This window comes from Colius striatus, chromosome Z, assembly GCF_028858725.1.
Source record: "Colius striatus isolate bColStr4 chromosome Z, bColStr4.1.hap1, whole genome shotgun sequence".
Lineage (NCBI taxonomy): Eukaryota > Metazoa > Chordata > Aves > Coliiformes > Coliidae > Colius > Colius striatus.
Window position 1 is genome coordinate 84,909,809 of NC_084790.1, and position 25,947 is coordinate 84,935,755.

At 50.7% G+C, this 25,947-nt stretch overlaps 1 protein-coding gene across 4 annotated transcripts in view; it reads left to right on the plus strand.

Annotated features, from left to right (window-relative positions):
• The first annotated feature begins 14,529 nt into the window (after positions 1 to 14,529).
• The window catches only part of CTIF (cap binding complex dependent translation initiation factor), a 148,243-nt gene continuing 136,825 nt past the window's right edge, over positions 14,530 to 25,947 (plus strand). For all 4 annotated transcript variants that reach the window (XM_062018627.1, XM_062018628.1, XM_062018631.1 and 1 more), the window contains exon 1: positions 14,530 to 14,687. The gene's annotated coding sequence lies outside the window, so the exon portion shown is untranslated. The remainder of the gene's footprint in view (positions 14,688 to 25,947) is intronic.

Consider the following 25,947-nt stretch of genomic DNA (forward strand, 5'->3'; position numbering starts at 1 on the left):
AGGAAGCTTCGTGGCAGAACAACAGAGGAGGCTCAGTGGTGTCTAATCGTCTCCCGCCTCTCTGTGGGGAGGAGTTTGTTCCTGCTGAAGGAGTAGCCTGCTCCCCTCCACTGACCCCAGCATGGGCCTGGGTGTCCAAATTAGAGCTTGGGGCATCTCCTAAGGAGGGTTTCTTGCCCTGCCCAAGGCTGTGTTGTGCTTGGAACCTGCAACATCAAAATCTCTTCCCTCCCTCCATCACTGGGAGCAGAAAGGCTGAGTGGTGAAGTCAGGAGAAAGAGCAGGGGGGCTGCCAGAGGCAAGGCTGCAGAGGGAAACCATGTCCCTCAGTGTAGAGCTTGGTTTTGGTCTATAGAGCCCAGATATTTTTGAGGTGGTTCAGCTGCAAGAACACAGGTATCCCCCTGGGATGCTCTGAGGTCTCCCAGCTCCCCCACTGATGGTCCAGGAGGGTACTGGAGGTCCTGTGTCACCCATGTGCCTGTGCAGATGTTTTAGGGTGTCTAAGCTGTGTCCTTTCTATTTGTTATGCTGACTTGTCTGCAAAACAGTACAAAACAAACCCTCCCTTTTTGTTGTTTTTTTTTGTTTTCCCCAAAATGAGACTTCCCTCCCTGCCCTCCCAAACCCCAAACCAGCAATGTCCTGATGTCCACTCCACACACAGCCGCTGCTGGTGACTTCAGCCAGACGGAGGATGGCAACAGGAGTGATGGGAACCACATCTGGCTGAGAAAAGGGTGAGAGCCAGGGATGAGATGCTGTGTTACTGAAGCTGGAGATGCTGAGGGTGAGGGTCTCCAAGAAACAAGGAGAAATGGTCTAGTAAATTGTGTGCTTTGGTAGGATTCATGGAGAAATGTGTCTCCAAGTTTTTTCTGAATGCCTGGGTGAATACACCAGGAATTGTCTTTCTATCCAGGTGTCCTCTGGTAGTGAAGGGGAATAATCCACGTCACCAAACTACCCCATCTCACAAGCAGTAAACATCCAGGGCTGGAAGAAGCTGCACACTATGGCTGCAGGGGAACAAGACCAACTCCTTTCCTCTCAGTGCTTCTTCAGGACCTGACTCAGGCTGCTCTGGGGCTTGGCTGCTGCAGCAAAGGCTCAGGTGTGGGAAAAGGGCTGGGAAGAGAAGGCTACTATTGTAACAGAGTCATGGTAGTGAGAGCTCGTTCTCACTGTGGTCAGGAGCATCCCTGTAATTTGTTCTCCGTGTGACCAGCTATTGCATGGAGCCTACAGAAAACCATCAGCTGCTGCCATCCATGGCTCAGAGGCAGGAACACAGCTCTGTTTGTCGACGCTCTATGTAAACCTTGCTGCCACGTTTCACCTGCCATGAACTGCAACAAGAGCCCAGGGCGGCAGCTTCAAAGGGTGCTGCCTGCTCTGTGCGTGCCTGTGTTCAAAGCTGGAGCTGCCCTTGGATGTGGCGTGGGCTGTGGTGCTGCTGGGGCAGGACAGGCCACAAACTCCCCACTCTTAGCTCAAATATGTTGTGGCATTTAAAGGGAGAGGGAAGATGGGGCTCATGGTGCTGTGGGTCTGAAGGGCTCGTGCTTGATGGAGCCCAGGGGGACCAAGGAGTAGCTCTTCTGTCTGGTCCTTGGTGGAGGTAATGTGTCCTCCTATATTTATCATATTTATTCCCATTATTAGGGGGAATAATATATTCCCATATATGGTGTGGATATGACCCCACAGGAGCCAGGCAGCGGAAGACAAAGACACACATGAGCAATGATTTCATGCTGAAGATGGGAAACAGACGCCTCCTTATATACCTTGGGACCGTCTTGGGGGCCATCACTTCTGTTATCTGATCTTCAGGCTTGCAGCACTGTGAGGGATGTTGTTACTCCCAGTTCATGGCCAAATCCTTTGAAAAGAGACCATTTAATGCATATAAACTCAAATCTACTTGAAACCCTACACTCTTGTCTCTTCAGACAGAGCTGTTTTCCTCCACATATGCTCTACCCCATGCCCTCAGTTGGCCAGTGCCCTCACAGGGTGCTCACAGCCCCATCACAGCCAGGGATGCTGCAAGGTTTGATGCTTCCTTTTGCACCTGAGCACACCCAAACGATGTATCTGGGGTTTCCAAGGCAATGTCTGCATGGAGATGTTTCCCAAGGTGAGCAGGAATAAACTTGTTGAGCCCAAGCCCAGGAGTGACATTCTCCTCTGGTGCCCTCTCTTCTGCAGCCCAAAAGGCTGCACCCAATAATCCCTACACAATGTCCATCACTTTGGTTAAGCCCTAGCATGCTCTTTTTAGAACCCTCTACTAAATACACACACACACACACTCAAAGAGGAACAACTTGGATTAAAGACTCCAGCTGATGAGGAATCTGCCACAGCCCCAGGTCTCACACCCTTAATTACCTCTGTTGTTAAATGTCTGCAACTAAATTTGTCCACCTTTCATGTCTTGCCATGTATCCCTGTATTTCTTGCTAATTTTTTCTCAGTTATAATCACTGTGAGGAGAATGAGTAGAAGGACATTCACTGTATCTTTGATCTCTGTATCTTATTGTTTCTTCATTATCTTTGTAACAGAGCTCAGCCCTTTCTGAAGCTCAGTCCCTCTAGAGAGGTGATCAGGCTCTTAGTTTTCTCTAAGACTGGAGACAATGCTTTCCTGTCACCATGCTCTGCCATGGCCAGTCACATAACTCTGGCAAGAGTTGGTGCCTTTCCTTACAACTTGCTAGAATCCACCAATGGGTCAACTGTTTCCCTAAGAAAGGATTTTGCCTGCTGCCATGCTGAGAGCTCCAGAAATGCTCAGAACTTGGGCAGGAGAGGAGTTGGACTAGGTGGCTGTTACATGTCCCTTTTTACTGAACTATACATACTACAGCAGACTGTAGTGGTTTTGCCTGGGCCAGGGTTTGTTAGCAGAGGGAGCTACAGGGATGGCTTCTTTAAACTAAGAGCTGCCAGAAGCTTCCCCTGTAGCTGACAGGGCTCATGCCAGGCAAGTCTAAGCTGGACCCACAGCTGACCCAGGCCTGGCCAGTTAGTGACTGAGGTAACCCCTCTGGGAATAACGTCTTGGAGAAGGGGAAGAAGTTGCTGAACTGCAGCAGCAACAGGGACTGAGACTGTGAAAACATCTCCACACACACCAAGGTCAGGGGAGAAGGAGGGGAGGAGGGTGCTCAGGCCCTGGCAGAGAGATTCCCCTGTGCCCTGTGCTGCAGCCCATGGTGAGGCAGCTGTGCCCCTGCAGCCCATGGAGGCCATGAGGAGCAGAGACCCACGGGCAGCCCGTGGAGGAGCCCACGCCGCAGCGGGTGGGTGCCTGAAGGAGGCTGTGACTGCGTGGGAAGCTCACCCTGGAGCGAGCTCCTGGCAGGGCCTGGGAGCCCGTGGGGAGAGAGGAGCCCAGGCCAGAGCAGGGTTGCTGTCAGGGCTCGTGACGCCGTGAGGGCCCCGGGCTGGAGCAGCCTGTCCCTGAAGGACTGTTCTCCTGTGGGTGACCCACGCTGGGGCAGGGTGTGAGGAGCTGCCCCGTGACAGGCCCCGTGCTGGGGCAGGGTGTGAGGAGCTGCAGCCCGTGGGAAGGAGCCACGCTGGAGCAGTTGGTGAGGGACTGTGTCCCGTGGGAGGGACCCCACAGTGCAGCAGTGGGAAGTGTGAGGAGGCCTCTCCCTGAGCAGCAGCAGCGGCAAAGTCCATCTGTAATGAACTGACCGTAACCCCCGTCCCCCATCCCCTGCGCTGCTGGGGGGAAGGAAGGACAGTCCTGGGCAGAGGGAGGGGTGGGGGGAGGTGTGTTAAGATTCAGTTTTATTTCTCATCTCCCTGTTCTGATTGTTTATTAATGAATCAAACCTTTTTCTCTCCAAGTTGAGTCTGTTTTGCCCCTGACACTAATTGCTGAGTGATCTCCCTGCCCTTATCTCAACTCACAAATCTCTCGTTATATTTCTCTCTGCCCTGACCAGTTTAGGAAGGGAGAGTGATATTACGACTTGATGGGCACCTGGCACCCAGCCAGGGCTGAACCAATACAAAGACCATGAGGATTTTGAAGTGTTTGGCTTTGCAAGTGCCTTGCAAACAGCAAGGGCTTCTAATTAGTAAGTATTTCTCAGCTCCAGGACCTGAAAGATGCTAAGGAAGGTTTGAGTGTACTGTTGTTACAACTGCACTTCAGCCTGTGTGAACAGAGCCCAGCTGGGGAACATGGGGTTGTTATGCAGAAATTAAACATTACCTGCTGGAAATTATAGTACCTGGAATGCAAAAGCAGGTCTTTCCTTTCAGGAAAGTGGTTTCTCTCTGTGGAGTGCACTTATTTGTCTTGCTATCCCCTTTTAATTAGGATAATTCAGAAATTAAGTTAAATTTTCCTTGTTTTCAGTGGTAGGATTTGAGGGGACACTGGAATAACTGCTGACTGAAGGGATGAGGAGGTAGCAGGAGATGAAGGCTCCTGGTGATCATCATGTTCTTGGGAAGTCTCAATCCACTATCCTGGGAGCTATCCCTCAGGCACAGAGTTCCTCCTGTCTCCTCCAGTCAGCACAGTGGGATAACTTGGGGAGATTTGAGTAAAACAACCTGATTTTGCTAAAGCACATCCTCAGTGTGCAGCATGGTGTGTTTATGAACTGCTGAGGCTCTGGGGCAAAAGCCACCCACCACTCTGGGCAGGCAGGGAGCTCCAGGTACTGCTTTTTAGTGGCTGTTATAAATGCCTCAGTTTCCCTTCTGTGTGTAATTCACAGTATGGGGTCAAATGAGGCTTTTGGAGGAAGAGTCAGGCAAAAAGAAAGGTGGCAAGTAACATACCTCTGGTGAGAGCAATGGATGTTAAGGGAGGGAAGGAGGCTGTTGGATGGAAATGGTTGAACCACAGAATGGTTTGGGCTGAGAGAGACCATAAAACTCATCCAGTTCCAACCCTCTGCCATGAGCAGGGACACCTTCCACTGGCCCAGGTTGCTCCAAGCCCCATCCAACCTGCTCTTAGACACCTCCAACGATGGGGTAGCCACAGCCTCTCTGTGCCAGGGCCTCACCTCCCTCATAGGGAACAACTTCCTCTTAATATCAAATCTAAGTCTCCCCTCTTTCAGTTTGAAGCCATCACCCCTTGTCCTGTCACTCAGGCCCTTGCAAAAAGTCCATTTCCAGCTTTCTTGTCAGCTCCTTTAGGGACAGCAGGCTGCTCTAAGGTCTCGCTGAAGCTTTCTTTTCTCCAAGCTGAGCACTCTCAACTCTCTCAGCCTGTCCTCACAGCAGAGGGACTCCAGCCCTCAGATCATCTATGTGGCCTCCTCTGGACTTCTCCAACAGTTCCTTGTCCTCCTGATGTTGGTGTCCAGAGTTGCAGGCAGCACTGCAGGGGGGTCTCACCAGAGCAGAGCAGAGGGGAAGGATCCCCTTCCTCGACCTGCTGCCCACACAGCTTTGGGTGCAGCTCAGGATACAGTTGGGTTTCTGGGCTGTGAGCATTGCTGGCTCATGTTCTGTGAGCACACATTGCTGGCTCATGTTCTGCATTTTATCCAGCAACACCCCCAAGTCCTTCCCTGCAGGGCTGCTCTCCATCCACTCACAGCCCAGCGTCTACTGATAGCAGGGATTGCCCCAACCCATTGTGCAGGACCTTGCACTTGGCCTTTTTGAATGTCATGAAGTTCGCATGGGTCCTGCTCTCCAGCCTATCTAGGTCCCCCTGGATACCATCCCTTCCCTCATCTGCACCACACAGCTTGGTGCTGTCAGGACACTTGCTGAGGGTGCTCAACCCCACTGTCCTTGTCACTGGACAGTGTTGCTCTGCTTGGAAACCTAATTAATACGTGCCAGACAGGCCAATGGCAGGGTGATGCTAAGCTGTTGGAGGAAGGGGTGTGCGGCCAGCAGCACCCAGGGGTGATGGGGGGCAGGAGGGTCCCACAACCCCTCTGGTCCTTCAGTGTCCTGAGCTGCATGGACACACTTCAGCTCACAGGGCAGGAAATGGTCAGATCCAGGCAGAAAGGTCTTTGGTTATTTCTGTTGTTTCAGACTGGATGCACTGTATTTTGTGAGGCAAATGCACAGAACTTTTGCTCTCAACCAGCCAAATCATTAACCAGTGTCTGCCCTAGATGGAATAACCAGCTTCTGAGCTGGTGATTAACCGAGTGGGTTCCTTTGTGTTGACGGTTACTCGGTAGACGTAAGTTCCCATCTCGTGCACACCCTCTCCCATGCGTACACATGAGGATATTTACAGCAAGTATGTGTTTCTGTCCCGGTATGGTTAACATAAGTCTGCCCCACTCTGATTCCTGGAGGCCACAGCATGATAAAGCACCTGCCACATGTCTGGTGTGCTTGCAGTTGATACTCTTGTCTCAGTTTTTCCCTACTAAAAGCACATCAAGCCCCGTTGTTTTTCCTTTTCCTAACAGCTTTTGTGGCAATGAGGGGATAAAAATGTTTACCTATCCCCCTCGTTGCCCTACTAGGAAGATAAAGAGGTCTAAACTGGGGCACCAGCCCTTGGCAACTGCTGGGGAAGGCAGGGAAGGATCTTAGCTGGGTGTATTTTTGCTGAAGTAATGTGATAAGAAACAAAGCCTGTGCAATTGTAAGTGTGTTTGTTTTATTAGCAGACCAAGGATAAATCCTGGGCTCTTGTCATTGCTCATCCTGACCTGCTGGCATGTGGAAAGCACAAGTTGGTGGATAAGGATTATCACTTCATGATGTGGAGATGCCCGGTGAGAAAAACAGGAAGAATGACTCAGATGCTCTCAGACATCACATCTCCTCGGTGGAAGCAGGTCCACAAGTCCTTCCCCTCAAAGGAACGGAGTCTGAGTAACCCTGATGGTTTCTCTGTTACACATAATATATAAACCATACTTACCTGACAAAAAATGTACATGTTTTCCAAGCTTAGCCATGCTTGATGGGGTGCTGGAGTGATGTTTGCTGCCAACACTCCTTCTTGTTTGTGATGGTCCTGCTGGTAGCTGGAGATGAAAGAGGATTTGGGGGGAAAGGGAGGATCTCCATACCAGCAGGTGAGTCAGGGCCAGAAAAGGCATCATTAGAAGATGTGTGGGAGATAACAGAGTGTACAGGGAGGTGACTGCAGAGGATGTGGTCTCCCAGGAACAGGAGAAGCAAGAAGCTGGGCTGCTGGTCTGAGCGGGTGTGTGGTGAGAGTCTCTTTGATGGGCTCTGTGCTTTTCCCAACCAGATCCTGGAGTAACCCAGGGTCAGATAAAGAAGCTGCCATCACCTTGAAGGAGACAAAGCACAAGATTGTAACACTCTGAGACACTTCTCAGTTTCCCAAAGAGGAAGACTTTCTCCTGGGACTTTGTCCAGAGGACCAGGAGCAGTCCTTCTCAGCCCTTGCTAACCCAGGGCTGCTGGCAGCTCCACAGATGTTGTTGGTGATTTACACCTGGTGAAGGCTGTCTCACAAAGAGCTTTACCAACGGGGTAAGTAGAGCCATACTCATTTCAGTGGGGAGAAACAAGACAAAACCAGAAGGCTTTCTTCTGTTGTCACCAGGGGTAGAGCCTAGGTCATGCCAACTCAAGCCCACTGAGTCATGCTGTCTTTTGCACTTCTCTAGCCAAGGGTTGGCTACCAGACCCACAGCAGTACCTGCCCTGGCTCTGTCAGAGCTGGCTCATCTGGTGCAGCCATCACAGCTCCACATGGTGCCCAACCTGCTCTCTCTACCGTTGCTTTGAATGAAGAGTGTACCTGGGACCAGAGGGCTTGCTCTCCAGGGTGTGTAAAGCATGGCTTTCCTCCAAAGCTTTAGTCTCCTTCTTGCTACTGCTTCATCACAGGTAGTCTTAGGGTTATAGCTTGCTGAAAAGTCTACATTCTCAGTGTAGAAGCCTGTATGGAACGGAATTTCACATGATGGAAATGACCAAGTCAAAGATTCAGAGAATCCCAGAATGGTTTGAGTTGGAAGGGACAATCGAGGACCACGTAGTCCAACCTCCCTGCCATGGGCATGGACAGGACCAGATCAGGTTGCTCAGAGTCCCGTCCAACCTGACCTGGGATGTTTCCAAGGATGGGACATCGACCTCGTCTCTGGGCAGCCTGTGCCAGTGCCTCATCACCCTGAGCCTAAAACATTTATTCCATTTAGTCTGAATCACCTCTCTTTGAGTTTAAAATCATTCCTCCTTGTCATATGGCTACAAGTCCTGCTAAAAACTCCATCTCCACCTTTCTTCTAAGCCCCTTTTCAGTATTGAAAGGCTGTAATAAGGTCTCTCCAGTGAGTCAGACTGGATGAGTGCCTCCAATGCCCTGGGTTAAGTCGATTTTCTACACCTCTCACCCTAATGCCAGTAACATTTCCCTGCCTCTCCTCCCACCCCACTGACCAGCAATTCATAGAATCATAGAATCATGGAATGGTAGGGGTTGGAAGGGACCTTTAGAGATCATCCAGTCCAACCCCCTGCAGAAGCAGGTTCACCTAGATCAGGCCACATAGGAACATGTCAAGGTGGGTCTTGAAGATCTCCAAGGAAGGATCCTCCACACCCTCCCTGGGCAGCCTGTGCCAGGGCTCCCTCACCCTCATAGTGAAAGAGTTTTTTCTTATGTTTAAACAGAACTTTTTGTGTTCCAGCCTCCTCCCATCACCCCTTGTCCTGTGCTAGATACCATCGAAAAAAGTGCTGCCCCAATCTCCTGACACGCACCCTTTAGATACTTGTAAATATTAATGAGCTCTCCCCTCAGTCTCCTCTTCTCCAGACTAAACAGCCCCAGGTCCCACAGCCTTTCCTCATTAGGAAGATGCTCCAGTGCCCTGATCATCTTGGTGGCCCTGAACTGGCCTCTCTCCAGCAGTTCCCTGTCCCTTCTGAGCTGAGGAGCCCAGAACTGGACACAGGACTCCAGACGAGGCGTCACCAGGGCAGAGGAGAGGGGAAGCAGAACCTCCCTCCACCTGCTGCCCACACTCTTCTTGATGCCCCCAGGCTGCCATTGGCTTCTTGCCCACGAGGGCACGTTGCTGGCTCATGGTCAGTTTATTATCAATCAGGACTCCCAGGTCTCTCTCTGCAGAGCTGCTCTCCAGCAGTTCGACCCCCAGCCTGTCCTGGTGCACGGGGTTGTTCCTCCCCAGATGCAAGACTCTGCACTTGTCCTTGTTGAACCTCATGAGGTTCCTCTCTGCTCAACTCTCAAGCCAGTCGAGATCCCACTGACTGGCAGCACAGCCTCTGGGGAATCAGCCAGTGCTGCCAGTGTGGTGTCAATTCCCTCCCACTGTGCCCCTTGTAGCAGCATCAACATCCCCTGATGCAATCAGCACCCAGAATATGGGACTATGGAAGAAGATCCCGTTTACAACCAGAGGAAGAGAGGCATTTTTCTGGGTTACATTTCCCGTCTGGCTGTGCTTCTGCAAAATGCACTTGTCAATGGTTAATTTGAATTCATTCTTCAGCAAAGACAGAGTTATTGATGTCCCTGTCAGAGATGTTTCCTGTCACCTTGCAGAGCCACCTGACAAGACCTGCCTTGCCTGGTGTGGAAGGACATCTTTCATCATCCGTCTCACGCCCTTGCAATGCCTCTGACAGCTCTCAGCTCAGCCTCCTTGACCTTTGCAAATGCCCATGTTCTTTCTTGGGGCTAGAATAGTGGCAATCTTTTAAACTGGTAATTTGTCCCTGCCTGGATAATCATACTTTGTATTTCTACATCCTCTGTGAATTAAATCAGGGGAGGAAAGTAATGAACTATGTCCAGGTAGCCTCATTATTCAGCTGAGTTATGTGAAATGTGTGAAATTAGGGATATTATTTTACGTGACACGAGAGGTCAAGGAGAAAATCCAAATGCTCCAAGTTGCACCTTCTCATCTGTGCTATGGAAAGCAGCATCTGAGCTGGATTTCAACACACCTGCAGCAAAGCACTCCTCATAAACTTGGATCTCCAGGAGCCTGGACCCACCCTGCTTCAGACCTCTACCAACACCACTGAGTTTAGCCTTGACTTGCAAGCAGCCTTGGCAAGGACCGCTGTGCTGGATACAAATGCCCTCTAAAAATAACCGAGAAGTGGGGGAAGGAGCCTGGCCCCACGCTCAACATTGCAAAAACAGCTTCTCCCCTTGCCTTAGCAGAGCATTGCTTCACCCATGGGTACCCTGCTCTGAAATTTGAGAGAGTCTTGATGGCTTTGTGCTGCCTCGTCCTGGGCTGGCTACAGGCCCATCCCATCACCTCAGTTTCTCTCTAGCCTTGCAGTCAGGCTTCCTCACCCCACTAGGTTTGGGTGCAGGAGGAATCCCAAACCCAGTGCTGTCAGACAGATGTCCCTGTCCTTGGGAAAGAGGCAGAGCTGCCACTCAGGCTCTGTCGGGATAGGAATAAAGACCTCATCTGTCCCCTGTCTTTGCCTCTACAGTAGGTCTATTATCTGTGTTTTTAAAGGGCGACTATTTGCTTTCAACTCAACTACAGCCTGGCCAGAATAATGATCTCTCTGACTGTCAGGAAGATCCAACTGTTTCAAGGGCTTCTTTTTTCTCTCTGATGGAGCATCAAAACACTTGATGGCCACGATGGTGTTTTGCAGGTCCCTTCTCAGAGACCTGCTGAAGGCATCACCGTGTCTTCATCACAGGAGACAACCCCATCACCCCACCTCTTCCAGAAGCACTGGGGTAAAAGGAAGGAGTTTTCTTCTGCTTTAGTTCATGTTTGCAATACTTATCTGTATGTACAACTTGAACCCTCCAGGCAGGGGATGTATCATTTAAGCAGAACACCGCACATTGAATTTTGCCTTCTGATACATTGTGAAGCCAAAATTTGCTGCAAAGTAGCCAGGGAGTGCAAAGCTACCAGCACACCGCGGCTACAAGTAAGCTACTGTGTAAATATTCTGTATTCTCCCTTCGAAGCAGCAGGTTCCCATCACTGCTAACCCACTTTAAACGGCATTGCCTGGGTGAGGGCAGAGCTTGGCACAGCATCTTTTTGGTTGCAGTTTGTGCTCTCAAATATCTTCGTGTCCCTGGCTGCTCTCTCTGTCTCTTACTGTTTTCCTGGGACAAAATTCTTGAGGTTGGAGCACTTCCCACTGGCACAGATCCACCAGTTCCAACTGAATTATACGGGAACTTAGGGAGGCTCTCAACATCTTCCTGGAGATGCTCAGTGGTTTCCTGGGAGCAGCCCTGGGATGATGTTGAGGCAGGATATCATCCTGCCCATGGAAGTTCCACTGTCTTGTGGACTCTGTGCTTGGCAGAACACAGAGCCAGGCAGCCTCCTTCAGATCACTCTGTTAAGGCGATGGAGGAACTCCCCTGATGCCTCACTACCTCCCTAAACACACTGTTTTAATAAAGAGACGATTTAATTTCCCAATCACTGAGTCATCTGGTGTTATTACCTGAAAAAATGGTACCCAGAACAGCAGCCACAGCATCTTTCCCCTGAAAGAAGGATGTTTCCATTCCCTCCTCCAGCCCTGGCTTTTCACAGCTCCTCTCTTTACTATGTTGTGGGGTTTTTTTTAAGGAGAAACTCTCTCTTTTCCCAGTTTCCCTCCTTCCCGAGGCATAATGGGATTAAAGCAGGGACAAAAGGAGGAGGCCATACAGCTGAGCGTGAGCATTGAAAGGGCTGAGGGGAACAGAGTTACCCTTGCATGGGGATGGGACCGGCAGCTCCACTTTGCTCTTTGGACTGGGAGCTGTGCCAGCTCCTGCAGAAAGGTCTCTGGCTACTGTAAAGCTGAACTTTCTTTCCTCTCATGCAGGTTAATAACAAATGTCACAACAAGTGTGTCTGAGGACCTTCAGCCACCCTCCCTCAAGCTGAAGGCTGTGTGATGATCCAGCACTCATGCAAGCTCCTGAACCAGATACCCAGTCCACAGCCACCCTTCTGTTTCCAACAAGGCTGAGAGTGAGCCCTCAGGATGCCTAGTGGCATTTTGCAACATCACCAGGTCAGAGAGGTCTGGAGCAGGCTGGGGCAGGAGCAGGGTGCTTGGAGATGTCCCACCACATGGGGCCAAGATCTAACGTGCTCTCCCAGGAGCAGGGCTTTATACATACCAATATGTTCACACCATTAATATGTCTGGCTGGCATTTTCCAAAGAGAGTAATTTGCTATAAAACAAAACTCCACTTTGAGTGCTCAGTGTTGGGCCCCTCACTCACTGCCACAGGGACACTGAGGGGCTGGAGTGTGGCCAGAGCCAGGCAGGAGAGCTGGGGAAGGGGCTGGAGCACAAGGGTGCTGGGGAGGGGCTGAGGGAATGGGGGTGTTGAGCCTGGAGAAAAGGGGGCTGAGAGGAGACCTTCTCATCCTTGGAAACTCCCTGGCAGGAAATTGTGGCCATGGAGAGGTCAGTCTCTACTCCCAAGCTACAAGTGAGAGGACAAGAGGAAATTGCCTCAGGTTGCCCCAGTGCAGGTTTAGATTGGAGATGGGGAACAATTTCTTCCCCCAAGGGCTGTCCATCCCTGTCCCAGGCTGCCCAGGGCAGTGGTGCAGTCCCCATCCCTGGCTGGATCCCAAAGCCCTGTAGCTGTGGGGCTGAGGGACATGGGTTAGTGGTGGCTGTTACAGTGCTGGGGGAATGGTTGGACTCAATGACCTTAAAGGGCTTTTCCAACCTCAACATTTTTGTGATTCTAAGAAAATAAGTAGCTGAGCTGGTTGTTACCAGGTTCAATCTGACAACCTCATATTGTCATTGCAAAAAACCCCTCATTAATGCAAGAGCAGATCTTACCTTTTTTTTTTTTTTCTTCAGCCCTGCTCTCACACACCAGGAGCATCTCTGAGAAATCCTGGTCCTGGGGGGTCTGGGGCTGGGGGCTTTGTGGGCTGGATGAGGGTTTTTTTGTGGGGTGGAGGAGGACAGCAGGCAGGGAGCCGTGCTGCAGGCAGAGCCGTTGTCTGCCCCGGTGAGCTCTGCACAGCAGCTCAGCCTTCACACGAGTGATGCAATCGGAGCTCAGGTTAATAATTAAACCATAGTATGATCATAGATAAAAATATGAAAATCCAGGCAGTTCCCCTTCGCTTAAAATACATCAAAATAAAATAAAATAAGTCTGGAGCTAAATTAACAATGTGCTCTCCCAATTATAGCCACTCTCTGGTGAATATAAGGTTGTCATGGCAACCTGCCCAGCAAACGATATGGCCAAAAATAAAGCACAGCGGGGGGGGGGGGGGTGGAGTTGGAGATCTTTTGAATCCAATTTTGCCATCAAAGTAGAATTAAGGTTTCTTCAGGGGTCAGCTCTTCTGGTGAATTTATGGCTGCGGCTCTTCCAACGATGTTCATTAACACGATCCATTTATCTAGATGAATGTTAGGGGTGAACTAAATGGAGAGCAACAAAGAATCCATGGCTAGAAATAAAGTTGTCTCTTGCATACAGCCCAAAGAACAAGAAAAAGGGAATGCTTAGGTGGGTTTGAGAGCCTGATGGGGTAAAGACAAGGCGGTTTAAATTGCTTGTAAGAATATTTCCAAGTAGGTCTGAAGGGGCTAAATGAATCCAGCTGGCTAGAAGGTGTTTAAGAGGTGTTTAAGTTCTGTTTTTTACATTTCTCGACTCAGAGTTGTGTGTATTTGCATGGAAACACTCGATTTACATGGAAATGTTTCCTTAAGATTAGCTTAAAATCCACCTCCCTTAAGCCCGTTTGGATGCTGCATGACTGAGGAAGAGAAGGGCTGGGATGCAGTTTTGGGGCTGAATACCAATGCAGTGTGGCTGGCTGTGGAAATGATCTGGAGGTAGAGAGAGGGGAAAGAGAATTAGAGTGTTCAGCCAGGGGAGGGGGGGAAAAAATATACCCAAAACCTGCTCTGAAATGTGGAGTGGTTTAATAGAGGTGGGGAAGGGAGTTACAAAGAACCCGTGAGAGCCAGGAGGGAGTATGGAGAGCCCTGTGGGTGCTGGGAGAGCGTGAAGAAACCCTGGAGTGTCAGAGGGGCTTGAGGAGCCCCATGGGTGCCGGGAGTGGGGGGAGTTCTGAGCAGCCCCATGCTGGGGGGTTATGAAGAGACCCAAGGATTTTGTCCTTGAAGAGCCCCATGGTGGGGTGTGGGGGCTATGAGGAACCCTACGGGTGCTGGGGGGCTGTGGAGAACCCTGGGGGTGCATGTGCGGCCTGAAGAACCCGTTGGGCCCCGAGGGAGCGTGAGGAACCCCACGGGTGCCAGCGAGCGGGTTGTGAAGAGCCCCGTGGGCGCCAGGGCGGTTCTGAGGAGACCCCTGGGTTGCCTGGGGGGTACAAAGAGCCCTCTGGGTGCTGCAGGGCGCTACGAGGAGCTCCAGGGTTGCCGGGGAGGGCTAGGACAGGCCTCGGGGGGCCGGAGGGGCTGTGAGGAGCTCCAGGGCGCCGGCGGCTGTGCGGCCCGCGGCGGGCTGGGCGCAGGGCGCAGGCCGGGACTACATCTCCCGTCAGGGCCGGCGGCGGGGCCGGGCGGGGGCCGGGCCGGGCGGGGCGGGCGGGCGCGTCACTCTCCGGCCGCCCCGGCCCGTCCCTCCGCCGCGCCGGGTGTCTGCTCCCGGGCGGGCGGTGCCCGCGTCCCCCCGGCCCCGCGTCCCCCCGCTCCCCTCAGCGCGGCGCCCATGAGCCTGCCGGGGGTGTGACAGCGCCAGCACCGCCGCACGGTAAGGCTGGGGCGGGGGGATGACACAGCAGCCGGTGGGGCGGCGAGGGAAGCCGGGGTTGGGGGTTGGGGGGGAGAAGGGGGCAGGTCCCGCCTTTTGTTTCCCTCAGAAATGATTAAAAGCCCACGCGTGAGTGCGCGCCGGGCTGCGAACAGCGTGGCCGCCGTGGGGTGGCGGGGGGGGGGGTTAGTTTTGGCAGATGAAGCTAGGACGGGGATTTGGCCTCACGGTTGGTTTCGGGAACCGCGCTGGGTGAGCGGCCTCGTCCCGGCTGATTTTCGGTCGGGTTTTTTTCTCTCTTTTTTTCTCCCCACCCCGTTCCTTTTCCCCGTGTGGACGTGGAGCACACAACACCCCCCTCCCCGCCCCGCTCCCCCACCCCGCCCGGTTCTGCCCTCTGCTCGCAGAGGCAGCGGCGGGAAGGGCTGCGGTGAGGGGGCTGCGGAGGTCGGGCCGGATTCGGGTACGGCTGCCGGCCTCTGGAAGCTTCCCGCGCCGCTCCGTTAGCCCCGCCGAAACGCACGGCTGGCCTCTCCTCCCGAGGACCCCCCCCAGCCGAAAACGAGGGGGAGACCCGCGGGATGTGAGCGCTCGGCCTGTCCCTATCGCAATTAGCGTCGTTGCTCGTTACACCCTTTGCAGCAGAGCGCGGCGGTGGTTCGTGCTCAGCGAAGAGCTGGGGAGGGAGGGTGAGCGGTGGCAGCCGGAGCCGGCACAAAGGTACCTTCTGGTTTAACCCTGAGCATCTTTACAGGGAGTACATCCCTTGTGGGATGTCCCCTGCTTCGAGTTCCAGAGGTGAGAGCATCCCCCCACCTCCCGGGAGAGGCTTTCCCCGGTCTTTGGCGCAGGGTTGGGTTTGGGTGTAGCAAGGGAGGACGCACCAGGGACTAAATTTGGTTGTTATTTGATGATTATCGTTTTCCTGCAGAGTCACTCTGGCTGCACGTGGTCTCGGGAGCCGTGGGTGACAGTAGGGGACAGCAGATGTTGGTGGCAGCGGAGCAGCCGGCAGTTGCAGGGCATTTTTTTGCTGCAGCTGCCCTCAGCAATGCTGTATGTCCGGAGGCACAGTTGCTGTGTGTCCCTGGTGTCCCACTGCCTCACAACTTAGTCCTTAGACTTGGTTGCTTTTTCATAAAATGAGACTAAAATTCATCTCCCAGGGCTATTTTCTGTGTCAGGCTCCTGTGTCAGGAAGGGTTGAGACCACCACCATGCTGGATGAGGTAGCATTAGACTGACCCAGTCCTTTCTGGAGACCTGGTGGCTGCTCTGAAATAGGCCATTTACATATGTCCATCTGTGCCACCTCCACTCCTGCTCCAGTAATCCGTGCTGCTCTTCCTCCACCACTCAGGCAGGTATAGGATGAAGCTTGAAGTCACAGCCTTTTTAACAGAAACAAATGAGATGGGAGGAAGCAGAAGATATGCTGAGCTGCCACGTTGCTTCTCTCAAACCAAAGATACCAAAATAAGACCAGGAAATTTAACAGTTCCTCCTCTCCAGGAAGGCTTTTTGATGGCGGATTGTCCCCTGAGCATCCAGATGCTGGCAGAGGGATGCCATGCAGAATGGAGAGGGAAGCATCCTGCTCTGCTTATGACTTGTGTGACCCTGACAAGCAAATATACACACTTTATCTGCAGTGAGTGAGGGAAAACCCATTTTATTGTGTCAATGCACATGCTTTCTTCCTGTTAGGACCAAAAAGGCTTTACTCTGCCATTACGGATCCTGAGGTCCAAGTGCAAAACCTTGCACTGGATTTTGTTCCCTCAAGCCTTGAGTAAAATTTGTAGGCTGTGGTTTCCCTGCATTAAGTATGTTGTCTTTGGCAGGGAGACGTGCACTGTCTGTTTTGGGAAGCTCAGGCTGTGCTTGTGTTTAAAGCTGATCCCTCTGAGCTCTGCCTGATCCCTCCTTGCGATGTGGATACTGCACCAGAGGGCTCTGCCAATTTAAGGTGTTGTGGTAAAGTGTTGTGGGACTTTTCCAGCTCTTAGGAAGCATTATTTAAAAAATATTGTCATGTATGAGGTCTCATGTTGCTTTTTAAGGAAAGCAGAGGAGCAGGGCTTGGATGGTGAAGGTGATGTGGGAATGCGACTTGTGTCAGGTGAGCTGGAGGGTAAGGCCCAGCAACCCAGGAGCTCTCTGGCCAACAGGAGACTGGAGAAACCATTTGTGGAGATGAATGGAACACCAGTTCTGCCTTTGCAGGAGGATGTGGGAGTGAGCTACCTGAGAGGCTTGGCTGGCTTTGACATCCTCATTCCCATAGCTGAGTTGGCCTTGTGCAGAGTTGGGGTGGGAAAGGTCTATGGAGGGTTCCTGAGCACAGTGAAAGATCACATACAGAGCATGAAAACATCTTTCATAGTTGTTAGCGCTTCATTCAGACAGTGGAAAGTGCTGAGCTTTATCTCCAGATGTCTCTTCAGCACTCTTGTCTTGGGAGAAGCTCTTTTTGCTCTTGCAGCATCTTCACTTTGGGGTGAAGTGCTCCATTGAGTTCGCTCTGCTGTCGCCTCCTGGCAAGGACAAATTCTGCTGTTCCCACTCTCTGTTTCCTCCTCATTTTGAATATCTCTCTTTTTTTTTTCTCCTTGCAGTTGTCCTTGCTGCTGCTTGGTCTTTTCCCAACAGGACTGTTGTGAAATTGTGTTAGTTATCACTGGTTGAGTCTTTGCCCTGTAGGTCTCTGTAGAGCTGCAAGAAACCCATCCTGGACTTTATTTAATTGCATGTTCTTGCTGCTCAAGTGACTCTTCAGGATACCATGTGTTTGTGAGGACCTACACCTAATAGTGTAGCAAGACTCCGTGGTTTCTGTGGAAGCTGGGGGCAACAGCTGAGCTATTTCAGAAAGTGTTTGGGGCACATTTAGCATATTGCTTGACTATTTCAGTGGAGCAACTACACATTGCTAATGATTTGATCAATCTGCACTTTGGCAAAAGTATTAAGGTACTTCTGTTAAACGTGCCGTTGTTAAGTTTCAGAGTTAACAGCCTGCTGCTGTGTGTGGGGATAGTTCAGGGTCTTCAGCAGGTTGGTGAAAGGACAACTGTTCCCATCTGGAAGTGTTGAGGCTTCTGGACGTATGGAGTAATCCTCATAAATGCTTTGGGATGAGCTTGTGAAACTCCTCAGAGAAGGTGCAGTTCTGCCACCTGAGTGTAATTAGTGCATTACTGAGTCATCCAAAAATAAAGGGCCAGTGTTGCTGACCAGTTGTTTTCTGTTTGTTTGAGAGACTGGTTAGTTTATTTTCATTTACTTACATATACATCTATGTGCATGTCTACATAGTCATTTACAACACAGATCCTGCCTTGCTGGTGATCCTGAGAGAAATGTGTTTCCTACTCTCTTCAGACTGAGATGGAGGTGACATTGGATGTGCTCCAATACTTAACCATCAACCTGAGTGCGGAAAAGAGAGGTTTGTTTTCTTCCACCTCGTCTTTGGGCTGTACTGTGGTTGATCTTGGCTTGCTGGACTCTGCATCGTCGTTGTCAGTCTTCTGCAATGGAGAGATACCCCAACAATGGCCAGGAATTGGGATGGTGTCTCTATAATGGATTCGAGATCTTTGCTATTTCGTATTAGCTTTTGGAGACTCCTTGGAGGCAGTCTGTGGAACTCTGAGGCTTTAAAGACCCCAAAATATCTCAGCAGTAGTCTCATGCTTACTTCAGAAAACCCATTACTTCTGTCTCCTTTCCTACAGAGACAGCTCTTCCCCTTCCCCCCAGGCATCTAGCAATGATGGAATAGGAGAAGAAAAACTTGGTTTCTTAGGTGGTAGAGGAAGCTCTGGTCACACAACTAATCTTCTGGTTCTGCTGTCTCTGCAGGACCAAATCCTGCTGTGCCTGTTGGCCAGGAGCCTGCCACAGGGGTATTTAATAATGTTCAGCAATTTATGGAGGGCGTCTCCTTGGTGGCCACCAGCACCAGCTCAGCTTTGCCTTCACCCCAGCTTGGTTGCATCCACCATGCTGATGGGTTGTTGGTGGAAATCACTTGTATCTCTCTGGTGGCAGGATGGAAAGGGTTATGGATGGGTTGATGTGCCTGTGGTGGAGATGTCCCTGGGATGAGGAGTGGAGCTGGGCAACTGTGTGCTGTGCCCTGTGCCTTGGTGTCACGTCACGTCTGGGTGACCTGAGGATGAATGTGGGTGCCCACAAGCTTCTCATTTCTCACCAGCAGTTTTAATTGGTCCTAGTGCACAAAAAACCCCCACCAAGCCAACCTACCTTCCCCCTCCCTCTGGAGCCAGCCTGGCTTGCTGAGACTGGTTTGAGCAGCCTGCATTGCCCCAGGAAGGCTTCAGCACTGCTGGAGCCTGCCCTGCTCCAGCGGCACGAGGGGATACACAGCTGCCACCAGCTTCCCCAGCCACCTCCAGTGGGGAACTGTTCACTGGGTCCATAGTTAAGTCTGAAAAACGCTTTTGAACTCAGGAAGTTCTGGAGGAGCTGTGCTGCCTGGTTTGTGTTCACCAGGACCTTGGGAGAAGCTGACTTCATCCTACTGCTGCATTGGATGGTAGCTGGTGCAGGAGGTGAGCAGCTGGGTGGGGTGGGAAAGGTGGCACCGTGGCTGAGTGGTCTGTGGCTGCAAGCTGCTCCTTCTGCTCTGTGGCCTATGGAGATGCTACTTTGGGGCCATCAAGCTTCTTCAGGTGGCTTTCAAGGGCTTTCAGATCTGCAAAAACACATCATCATGTTTGCTAATGGGGAATAAAGGATTTTGCTTTGTCCTGCGGAGAAGTGTGTGCTTCAATGGGACTGTGATGTAGTCCAGGTCCAGACCCACCAGCCCAAAGCAGTGGTTTGCAAATGCTGCTTTGCTTTTGGGTGCTGACATCTCCCTTCATCACCCAACCAGAAGGAAAGCCCCTAGGCTGGAGAGCTCCTGACCAATGTGTCTGACTGCAACAAAGCCAGAAGGGATTTTAATAATGTGCTGGGAAAAATACCATCTTGGGTGTCTGGGCAAGGAAAGAAAAGAAAGTGAGAAGGGTTGTGGCTATGCTGTGGTTGTCAGCTGGAATTTAATAACAGAAAAATGGTTGATATTTAAGGTGACATTTGCTTTGCATGGTGAGAAGAGACAGGGATGGGTGCCAGCATCCACGGGAGCTGTATTCCCTTAAAACGGGGTATAGTGGGGATCCAAGAAATGTCTCTTTGCGGCCATAAGGTAGGCTTGGAGGCAGCTTTGATGACATTTTTGTCTGTCTCAGGAAGCAAGACTTGCAGCAGTATGGTTTTTTTTCTGCAGCTGGAGATTTTACAGCAGGACGTGGAGGCTCCGGGTGCTTTCCGAAATGATCTCTGTTTTTTTTGCCACCTGCACATTTCATCATTGAAAGGTAGTAGGTGAGTTAGGTGGAGTTTTCAGGGCCTGTGGGATCTCACCACAATGGCCACAGCTGCCTCTAAGGGAAGAGGAAGCCATGGTTGGGGCTGGAGAGCTGCAGGGGACCAGCTGCAATGAGGTGATAGATGGCTTTCACTGACAGCTTTTTCCCTTTCTTTCGAGACCAGCAATTTCTCGCATCCTGACAGCAGCTCTGCAATGAAAAACACACTTCTGGAAAGCTCTTCTGGTGAAGAACGAGTTTTCCATCCCTCCCTGCATCCCTGCTCTGTCCATGCCTGTGCCAGGCTGGCGCAGGCAGCACAGTATTTATTCCTGCCTTTGCAGATGCCCAGAGCAGCACTGGTGTCAGGCAGGACATCATAGCCCTACAGAGTGCTTGCTTGTCGGCAGAGCTGCAGCATCCTTCCCTGCTGGGATGTTTTTACTGCAAAGATTCACCCCAGGGTGCTGATCTCTCTCCTGGGTTTCAGAGCCATCTGGGGACCACACATTATCCGCCTCAGAGTTGTCTCTGAGAAAGGGTGTTTGCATGGCTTTTGCCTTTAATATATTTTTGTTGCACGGGGCAAAAGATTTATTTATCTTCTACAGACAGCCACTTTGAAGCTTCTCCTCTATATTTCTGAGATTCTTTTTGTTTTGATTAACAGAAGTGAGGCTCATGGGGCTCAGACTGGCTGTCACTTGCTATTCCTCCAGAAGCCTTTGTAACCCAGAGACTGATTTCAGCCAGATTTGACAGAAGAGTACGGGTCTCAAAGACAAAAAAGCTCCAGGCTGTAAGAGAGAGGATGGAAAAGGGAAAGCTGAATTTCTTCTTGTCTATAAGGAGAGGCTGCAGCAGTGATGAGCTTAAATGTGATCTGTCTGGGTGCAAGCAGGTTAGCTCCGAAATACCTCTAGTACTAAAGTTTCTTTAAGGAAATTACCCAAATCGTCTTGAGCATGAGGAAGGAGGAGCTGGCTGTAGGGATGCAGGGAGGGTGTGATGCTAGATGACCATTAAAGGTCCCTTCCAACCCAGACTATTCTGTTCCATGCTGCCACACAGTTGTCCCAGGCCTTTGTGCTTGGGGGTAACTGCTGAGCTTACAGTGAAAAGCTGGTGTCTGATTTCTTTCCAGAGTGTCCTGCATATACCATTATCCCACCATTCAAAACGGGGTTCCAGCCTTGAGCTTAGCCTCACTGCAGACCTGCTGGCATGAGTGGTTGAGTATTGTACTGTCACTGTTCCTAGTAGAGGTGCTTCACATGCTACCACCTAGAAGCACACTGGGAAGTGGATAAAGTCTGTCTCCAGAAGCTTGTCCAGCTGTGCCCGGGCCCACTGCAGTTTCCTATTGGTTGGCAGTATCGTGTGGAGGAGATGAGGGAGCAGCACAGTGGCTTTTTGGCATCCTTGATGGTCTGAGAACTTGCCTTGGAGCTGAAGCTGCAGAAGAGATGAGGGACCCATAATTTCCCAGAGGAGCCAGGGAGAATGCTCTGCCCCTCTCTGACCCTGACAGCCTTTCCCATTCCAGCTGCAGCACGAGGCTGCCTTTTCTGTCCCTTCCCCTCCTGCTGTCACTGTGTGCACTTTGATTTATTTATTTAATTTTTTTTAAGCTGGGGATTCTCTTCCCCAGCTTAAAATGATTTTCCTTACACTCTTCTCTATTTGGAGCTCTGGGGGAGGAAGTGACTCAGCCTTTCCCCTGCTCTGCTTTGCACAGTCATCCCTTGCTGGCTTTGCTGAGGTTTTCCTTGAGCACCTCCAGTTACTCTTGCTTCATTCAGCAAGAGCCTGTCTGCACGTTTCGGTGGGGAAGGGCACGATGGGGGAGGATGAGACTGCAGGAGCTTCTCCTGTGCTAAGAGTAATGCAGTGAGAAGGATATGCTGCCAGACCTGCAGCAGCTCCAGGTCTCCTGGTCATCTATGGGCACAGACATCTGCAGAGAGGCAGGTCAAGTGAAATCTTGGGGGCTAGCCTGGTCATACTATTAAAAAAAATGATGAAATCTGATGGCACGGACTCACCAGGGAGAGGTGAACCCCAGTCGTGCTTCTGGCCCTGCTGAGGGATACAGTGCTCACCTGGGCACTGGTGAGAGAGTTCTGCATGGATGACGGATGGAGGATAATGCTGGCTCTGTGCAGGACTGTTGCCAGCTTACCTTACACAGCAGAGCTGAACTGGCTGCTAAACACCAAGGAGGAAGCATCCCCTGCTCTCTGCAGGAATTTCAGACTCTGATGCTCAGCTGGGGAGTCACTAAGTCATCTGCCACCTGAAGTGATACCTGGCACTTGGTGTGTCATGTGTGATATTAAAAACAAGTGCATTCATTGCAGGTTAGTTGTTCCCCTATCCTGGAAGCCAGCACAACTGCCTGCTAACTCAGCTGTTTTTCTAAAGCAGAGCAGGGAAAACATCTGGAGTCCTGTGTCCGGTTCTGGGCTCCCCAGCTCAAGGGGGACAGGGAACTGCTGGAGAGAGGCCAGTGCAGGGCCACCAAGATGTCCAGGGGACTGGAGCATCTTCCTTCTGAGGAAAGGCTGTGGGACCTGGGGCTGTTTACCCTGGAGAAGAGGAGATTGAGGGGAGATCATATTAACATTTATGAATATCTAAAGGGTGGGTGTCAGGAAGTTGGGACATCCCTCTTTTCTATAGTAGATAGTAACAGGACAAGGGGTGATGGGATGAAGCTGGAACACAAAAGGTTCCACTTAAACATAAGAAAAAACTTTTTCAGTGAGGGAGCCTGGCACAGGCCGTCCATGGGTGTTGTGGAGTCTCCTTCCTTGGAGGGCTTCAAGACCCGCCTGGACATGTTCCTATGCGACCTGATCTAGGTGACCCTGCTTCTGCAGGGGGGTTGGACTGGATGATCTCTGAAGGTCCCTTCCAACCCCTACCATTCTGTCATTCTGTGATAAACTCTCAAGCTCCCCCTGAATGCTTCTTCTCCCCCTCCAAAACCCAGACACTCAAACCCTGAGAGCAATTTTGATCCTCTTAGGAGCTTCCAACATGTGCCACTTGTTCTTTTGTTTTATAAATTTGTTGGAGCAGGAATTACCTTTGTCTCAGGTTATTCTCTCAAATGTTATTTATTTAGCTGAGGAGTAATAATTTATATGTGGTGGGATCCTTGGTGCCAAATCCTTCCTCAGGATGTATGTGATGGCACCCTTGCTGAACAGGTCTTACCTCAATGACAGCAGTCCCATGCTTTTGCTGTCCTTTGCTGACAATTGTCTCTCCTGGGTGGTCTCTGGGTTGGCCCTGGCTGGGAGTAACGTCTTGTAAGCATGTGTTGCTGAAGATTGGGCACTGGTTCTCTGGTAGCTTATCATCTGTCCTCACTCTTGGTCTGTGTGGTTCATACAGTGGAGTTTGATCCTGCTTTGACATGGCTGAATTTCAGTGGCTGGTGAATTTTAAGGTTTCACAAGCCTTTGGCAGAATATTGATAACTCCAGATGCGGTCCTATTAAAGCTCCTCTGCTGTGAGCAGGGACTTCTCTGGTGGTCACATGATTCAAGCTGGTTTTTTTTTTGGTTTTATATTAACACCTCATTTGGCACCAAGGATTGTAGCTGTTGATATGGACCTTGGTCACAACGCTGTTGTGCCAGGTGCTTCAGAAAAACTGAAAAGCAAGGCCTTTTGGCACAGTGTGAGGGTCTTATCTCAAAGGATTGGTGCTAGCAAAGCTTTTAATAGCTTCGTAAGACTAGGCTTGCTCAGAAGGACTAGACCAAGCTTTTGCAGTGTGGCATAGGGGCTAACAGCAGTCCTCATTTTGAACAGGTAGTGCTGGTAGCAAAGATATTGCATTGAATGCCTCAAAGCAGGGCCCTGGCAAGCCTAAAATCTTGAGGTAAGGAGCTCAGAGCTCAAGACTCAGAAGTTACATCTGGCCTTTATTGGGATCTCTGTTGAGTCAGATCCATCCAGTTCAGCCAGATGTTTCTGTAAGAAGGTGTGGTAGCCTTGTGGGAGATACGTTTCAGCTGTCCCTCACATTCCTTACTTTCTCAAGGAGCTGTTTGCCATGGAAAGGGTGTGGAGGCAGCTCTGTCTTCATGATGCCATCCGTAGATACCCAAGGAAAAAAGACGGAAAGGTGTAGGAGGCACTTTGGAAGGAAGCCATCTTTTCATGCTGGTAGTCAACAAACACGGTGGTATGCTGATGGCTACACTGGTGGTTAAGCTGTCTCTAGTAATTAAATGTAAACTCTGAGAATTTACTCTTACAAGAAACCAGAGAAAACTAAGCCTATTGCTTCTTGAAATGCCCACATCAGATGACATTTCTCCTTTCTCAAGTCTCCATGCCCCTGCAGGTGGAGCGTGGGTGCCCAGGGGCATCATGTTGTCTTTTCTGTGTGTGAGACAATACGGGCATTAAAGGCAAGTTTTATGGGGAGCACTTTGAACTTGCTTCATGATAAGCTGGTGGCTGATGTTGTGAAGAATCTTTTAATTGAGGACTTGTGGAAATTCATCAGCAAAGGTGAATGTTTGTGTGGAGATGTAGAGCGTGCTGGGAAATCTGAAGCTGGTCATCACCTAGAAATGCTTCACTGGCCTAACTTGGGTTTTGCTTGCTTGTCTTCACTTTTTTTTCTTTCCTTTTAAGAAATCCAACCAAATCATGAAGCTGTCAGAGGTCATTAGTTAACCATTGTAAAGCATCTGGTGTTGTGAGTTCCAGGTGGATATCAAGAAGTGGATCTGTTGACAAGTCCTTCCCTCTGTCCCTCGATGCTGCTGACCATTTCCACGTGCCTACAAGTGTTACCCAGAGCTTCATGGGAAGAGTCAGCCCTAAAGCCTTTCTCTGCTTCTCTCCATAGGCTAATAAGCCTCAGACTATATGTATAATTTCATATTTATTTTCCTAATTCCATCTATTCGTAGGATCAGAATGCATCATTTTAGTTGGATAAGACCTTTAAGCTCATCAAGCCCAACCTCTGACCTCACCCTGCCAAGCCCACCACTAACCCATGGCCCTCAGCAACTCAGTTTCGTGGCTTTGTAGTATCTCCAGGGGTAGGAACTTCACCACCACCTTGGGCAGCCTGTTGTTTATTGACTTTCTTAGTGTAGACACATCTATCGTGTCCTTCTGTCTTCTCTCTTCTCAGGTCTCTTCCACATCATCCAGTGACATGAAGGCAAAGCTGTGGCCATGGCCTTGAAGCGCCTACACTCAGCTCAGGCCATATTAACTCTCTTCTAAGCATCTCTGTCTATTGATTAAAGCATTAGGAGGAGTGTCAGCTTGGAAGCAGTGGGTTTGATTAAACAATTATTTTAACAAAAAAGCAGTGAGCTTTGATTCAAAGTATGTGAGTAGCCACTGCTTTCTGATATGCTCAAGGGAGATTGGAGCACATGCCAAAGGAAAGCACCAGTTGGTAAGCTAACGATAGAAGTTTGTAGGCTGAACATGAGCATTGTCCTTGACTTCAGCGGGGCTTTTGACACTGTCTACCACAACATCCTCATCAGAAAGCTCAGGCAGCGTGGCTGGATGAGTGCACAGTGAGGTGGATCGAGAGCTGGCTGAATGACAGAGCACAGAGGGGGGTCATCAGTGGCACAGAGTGGAGTTGGAGGCCTGTGGCCAGTGGAGTTCCACAGGGATGGGTTCTGGGGCCAGTCTTGGTCAACATCTTCATCAACCACCTGGATGAGGGGACAGAGTGTAACCTCAGCAGGTTCAGTGATGGCACCAAACTGGGAGCACTGGCTGATTCACCAGTGGCTGTGCTGACATTCAGCGGGATCTAGGCAGGCTGAGATTTGGGCAGAGAGGAACCTCCTGAGGTTCAGCAAGGAAAAGCGCA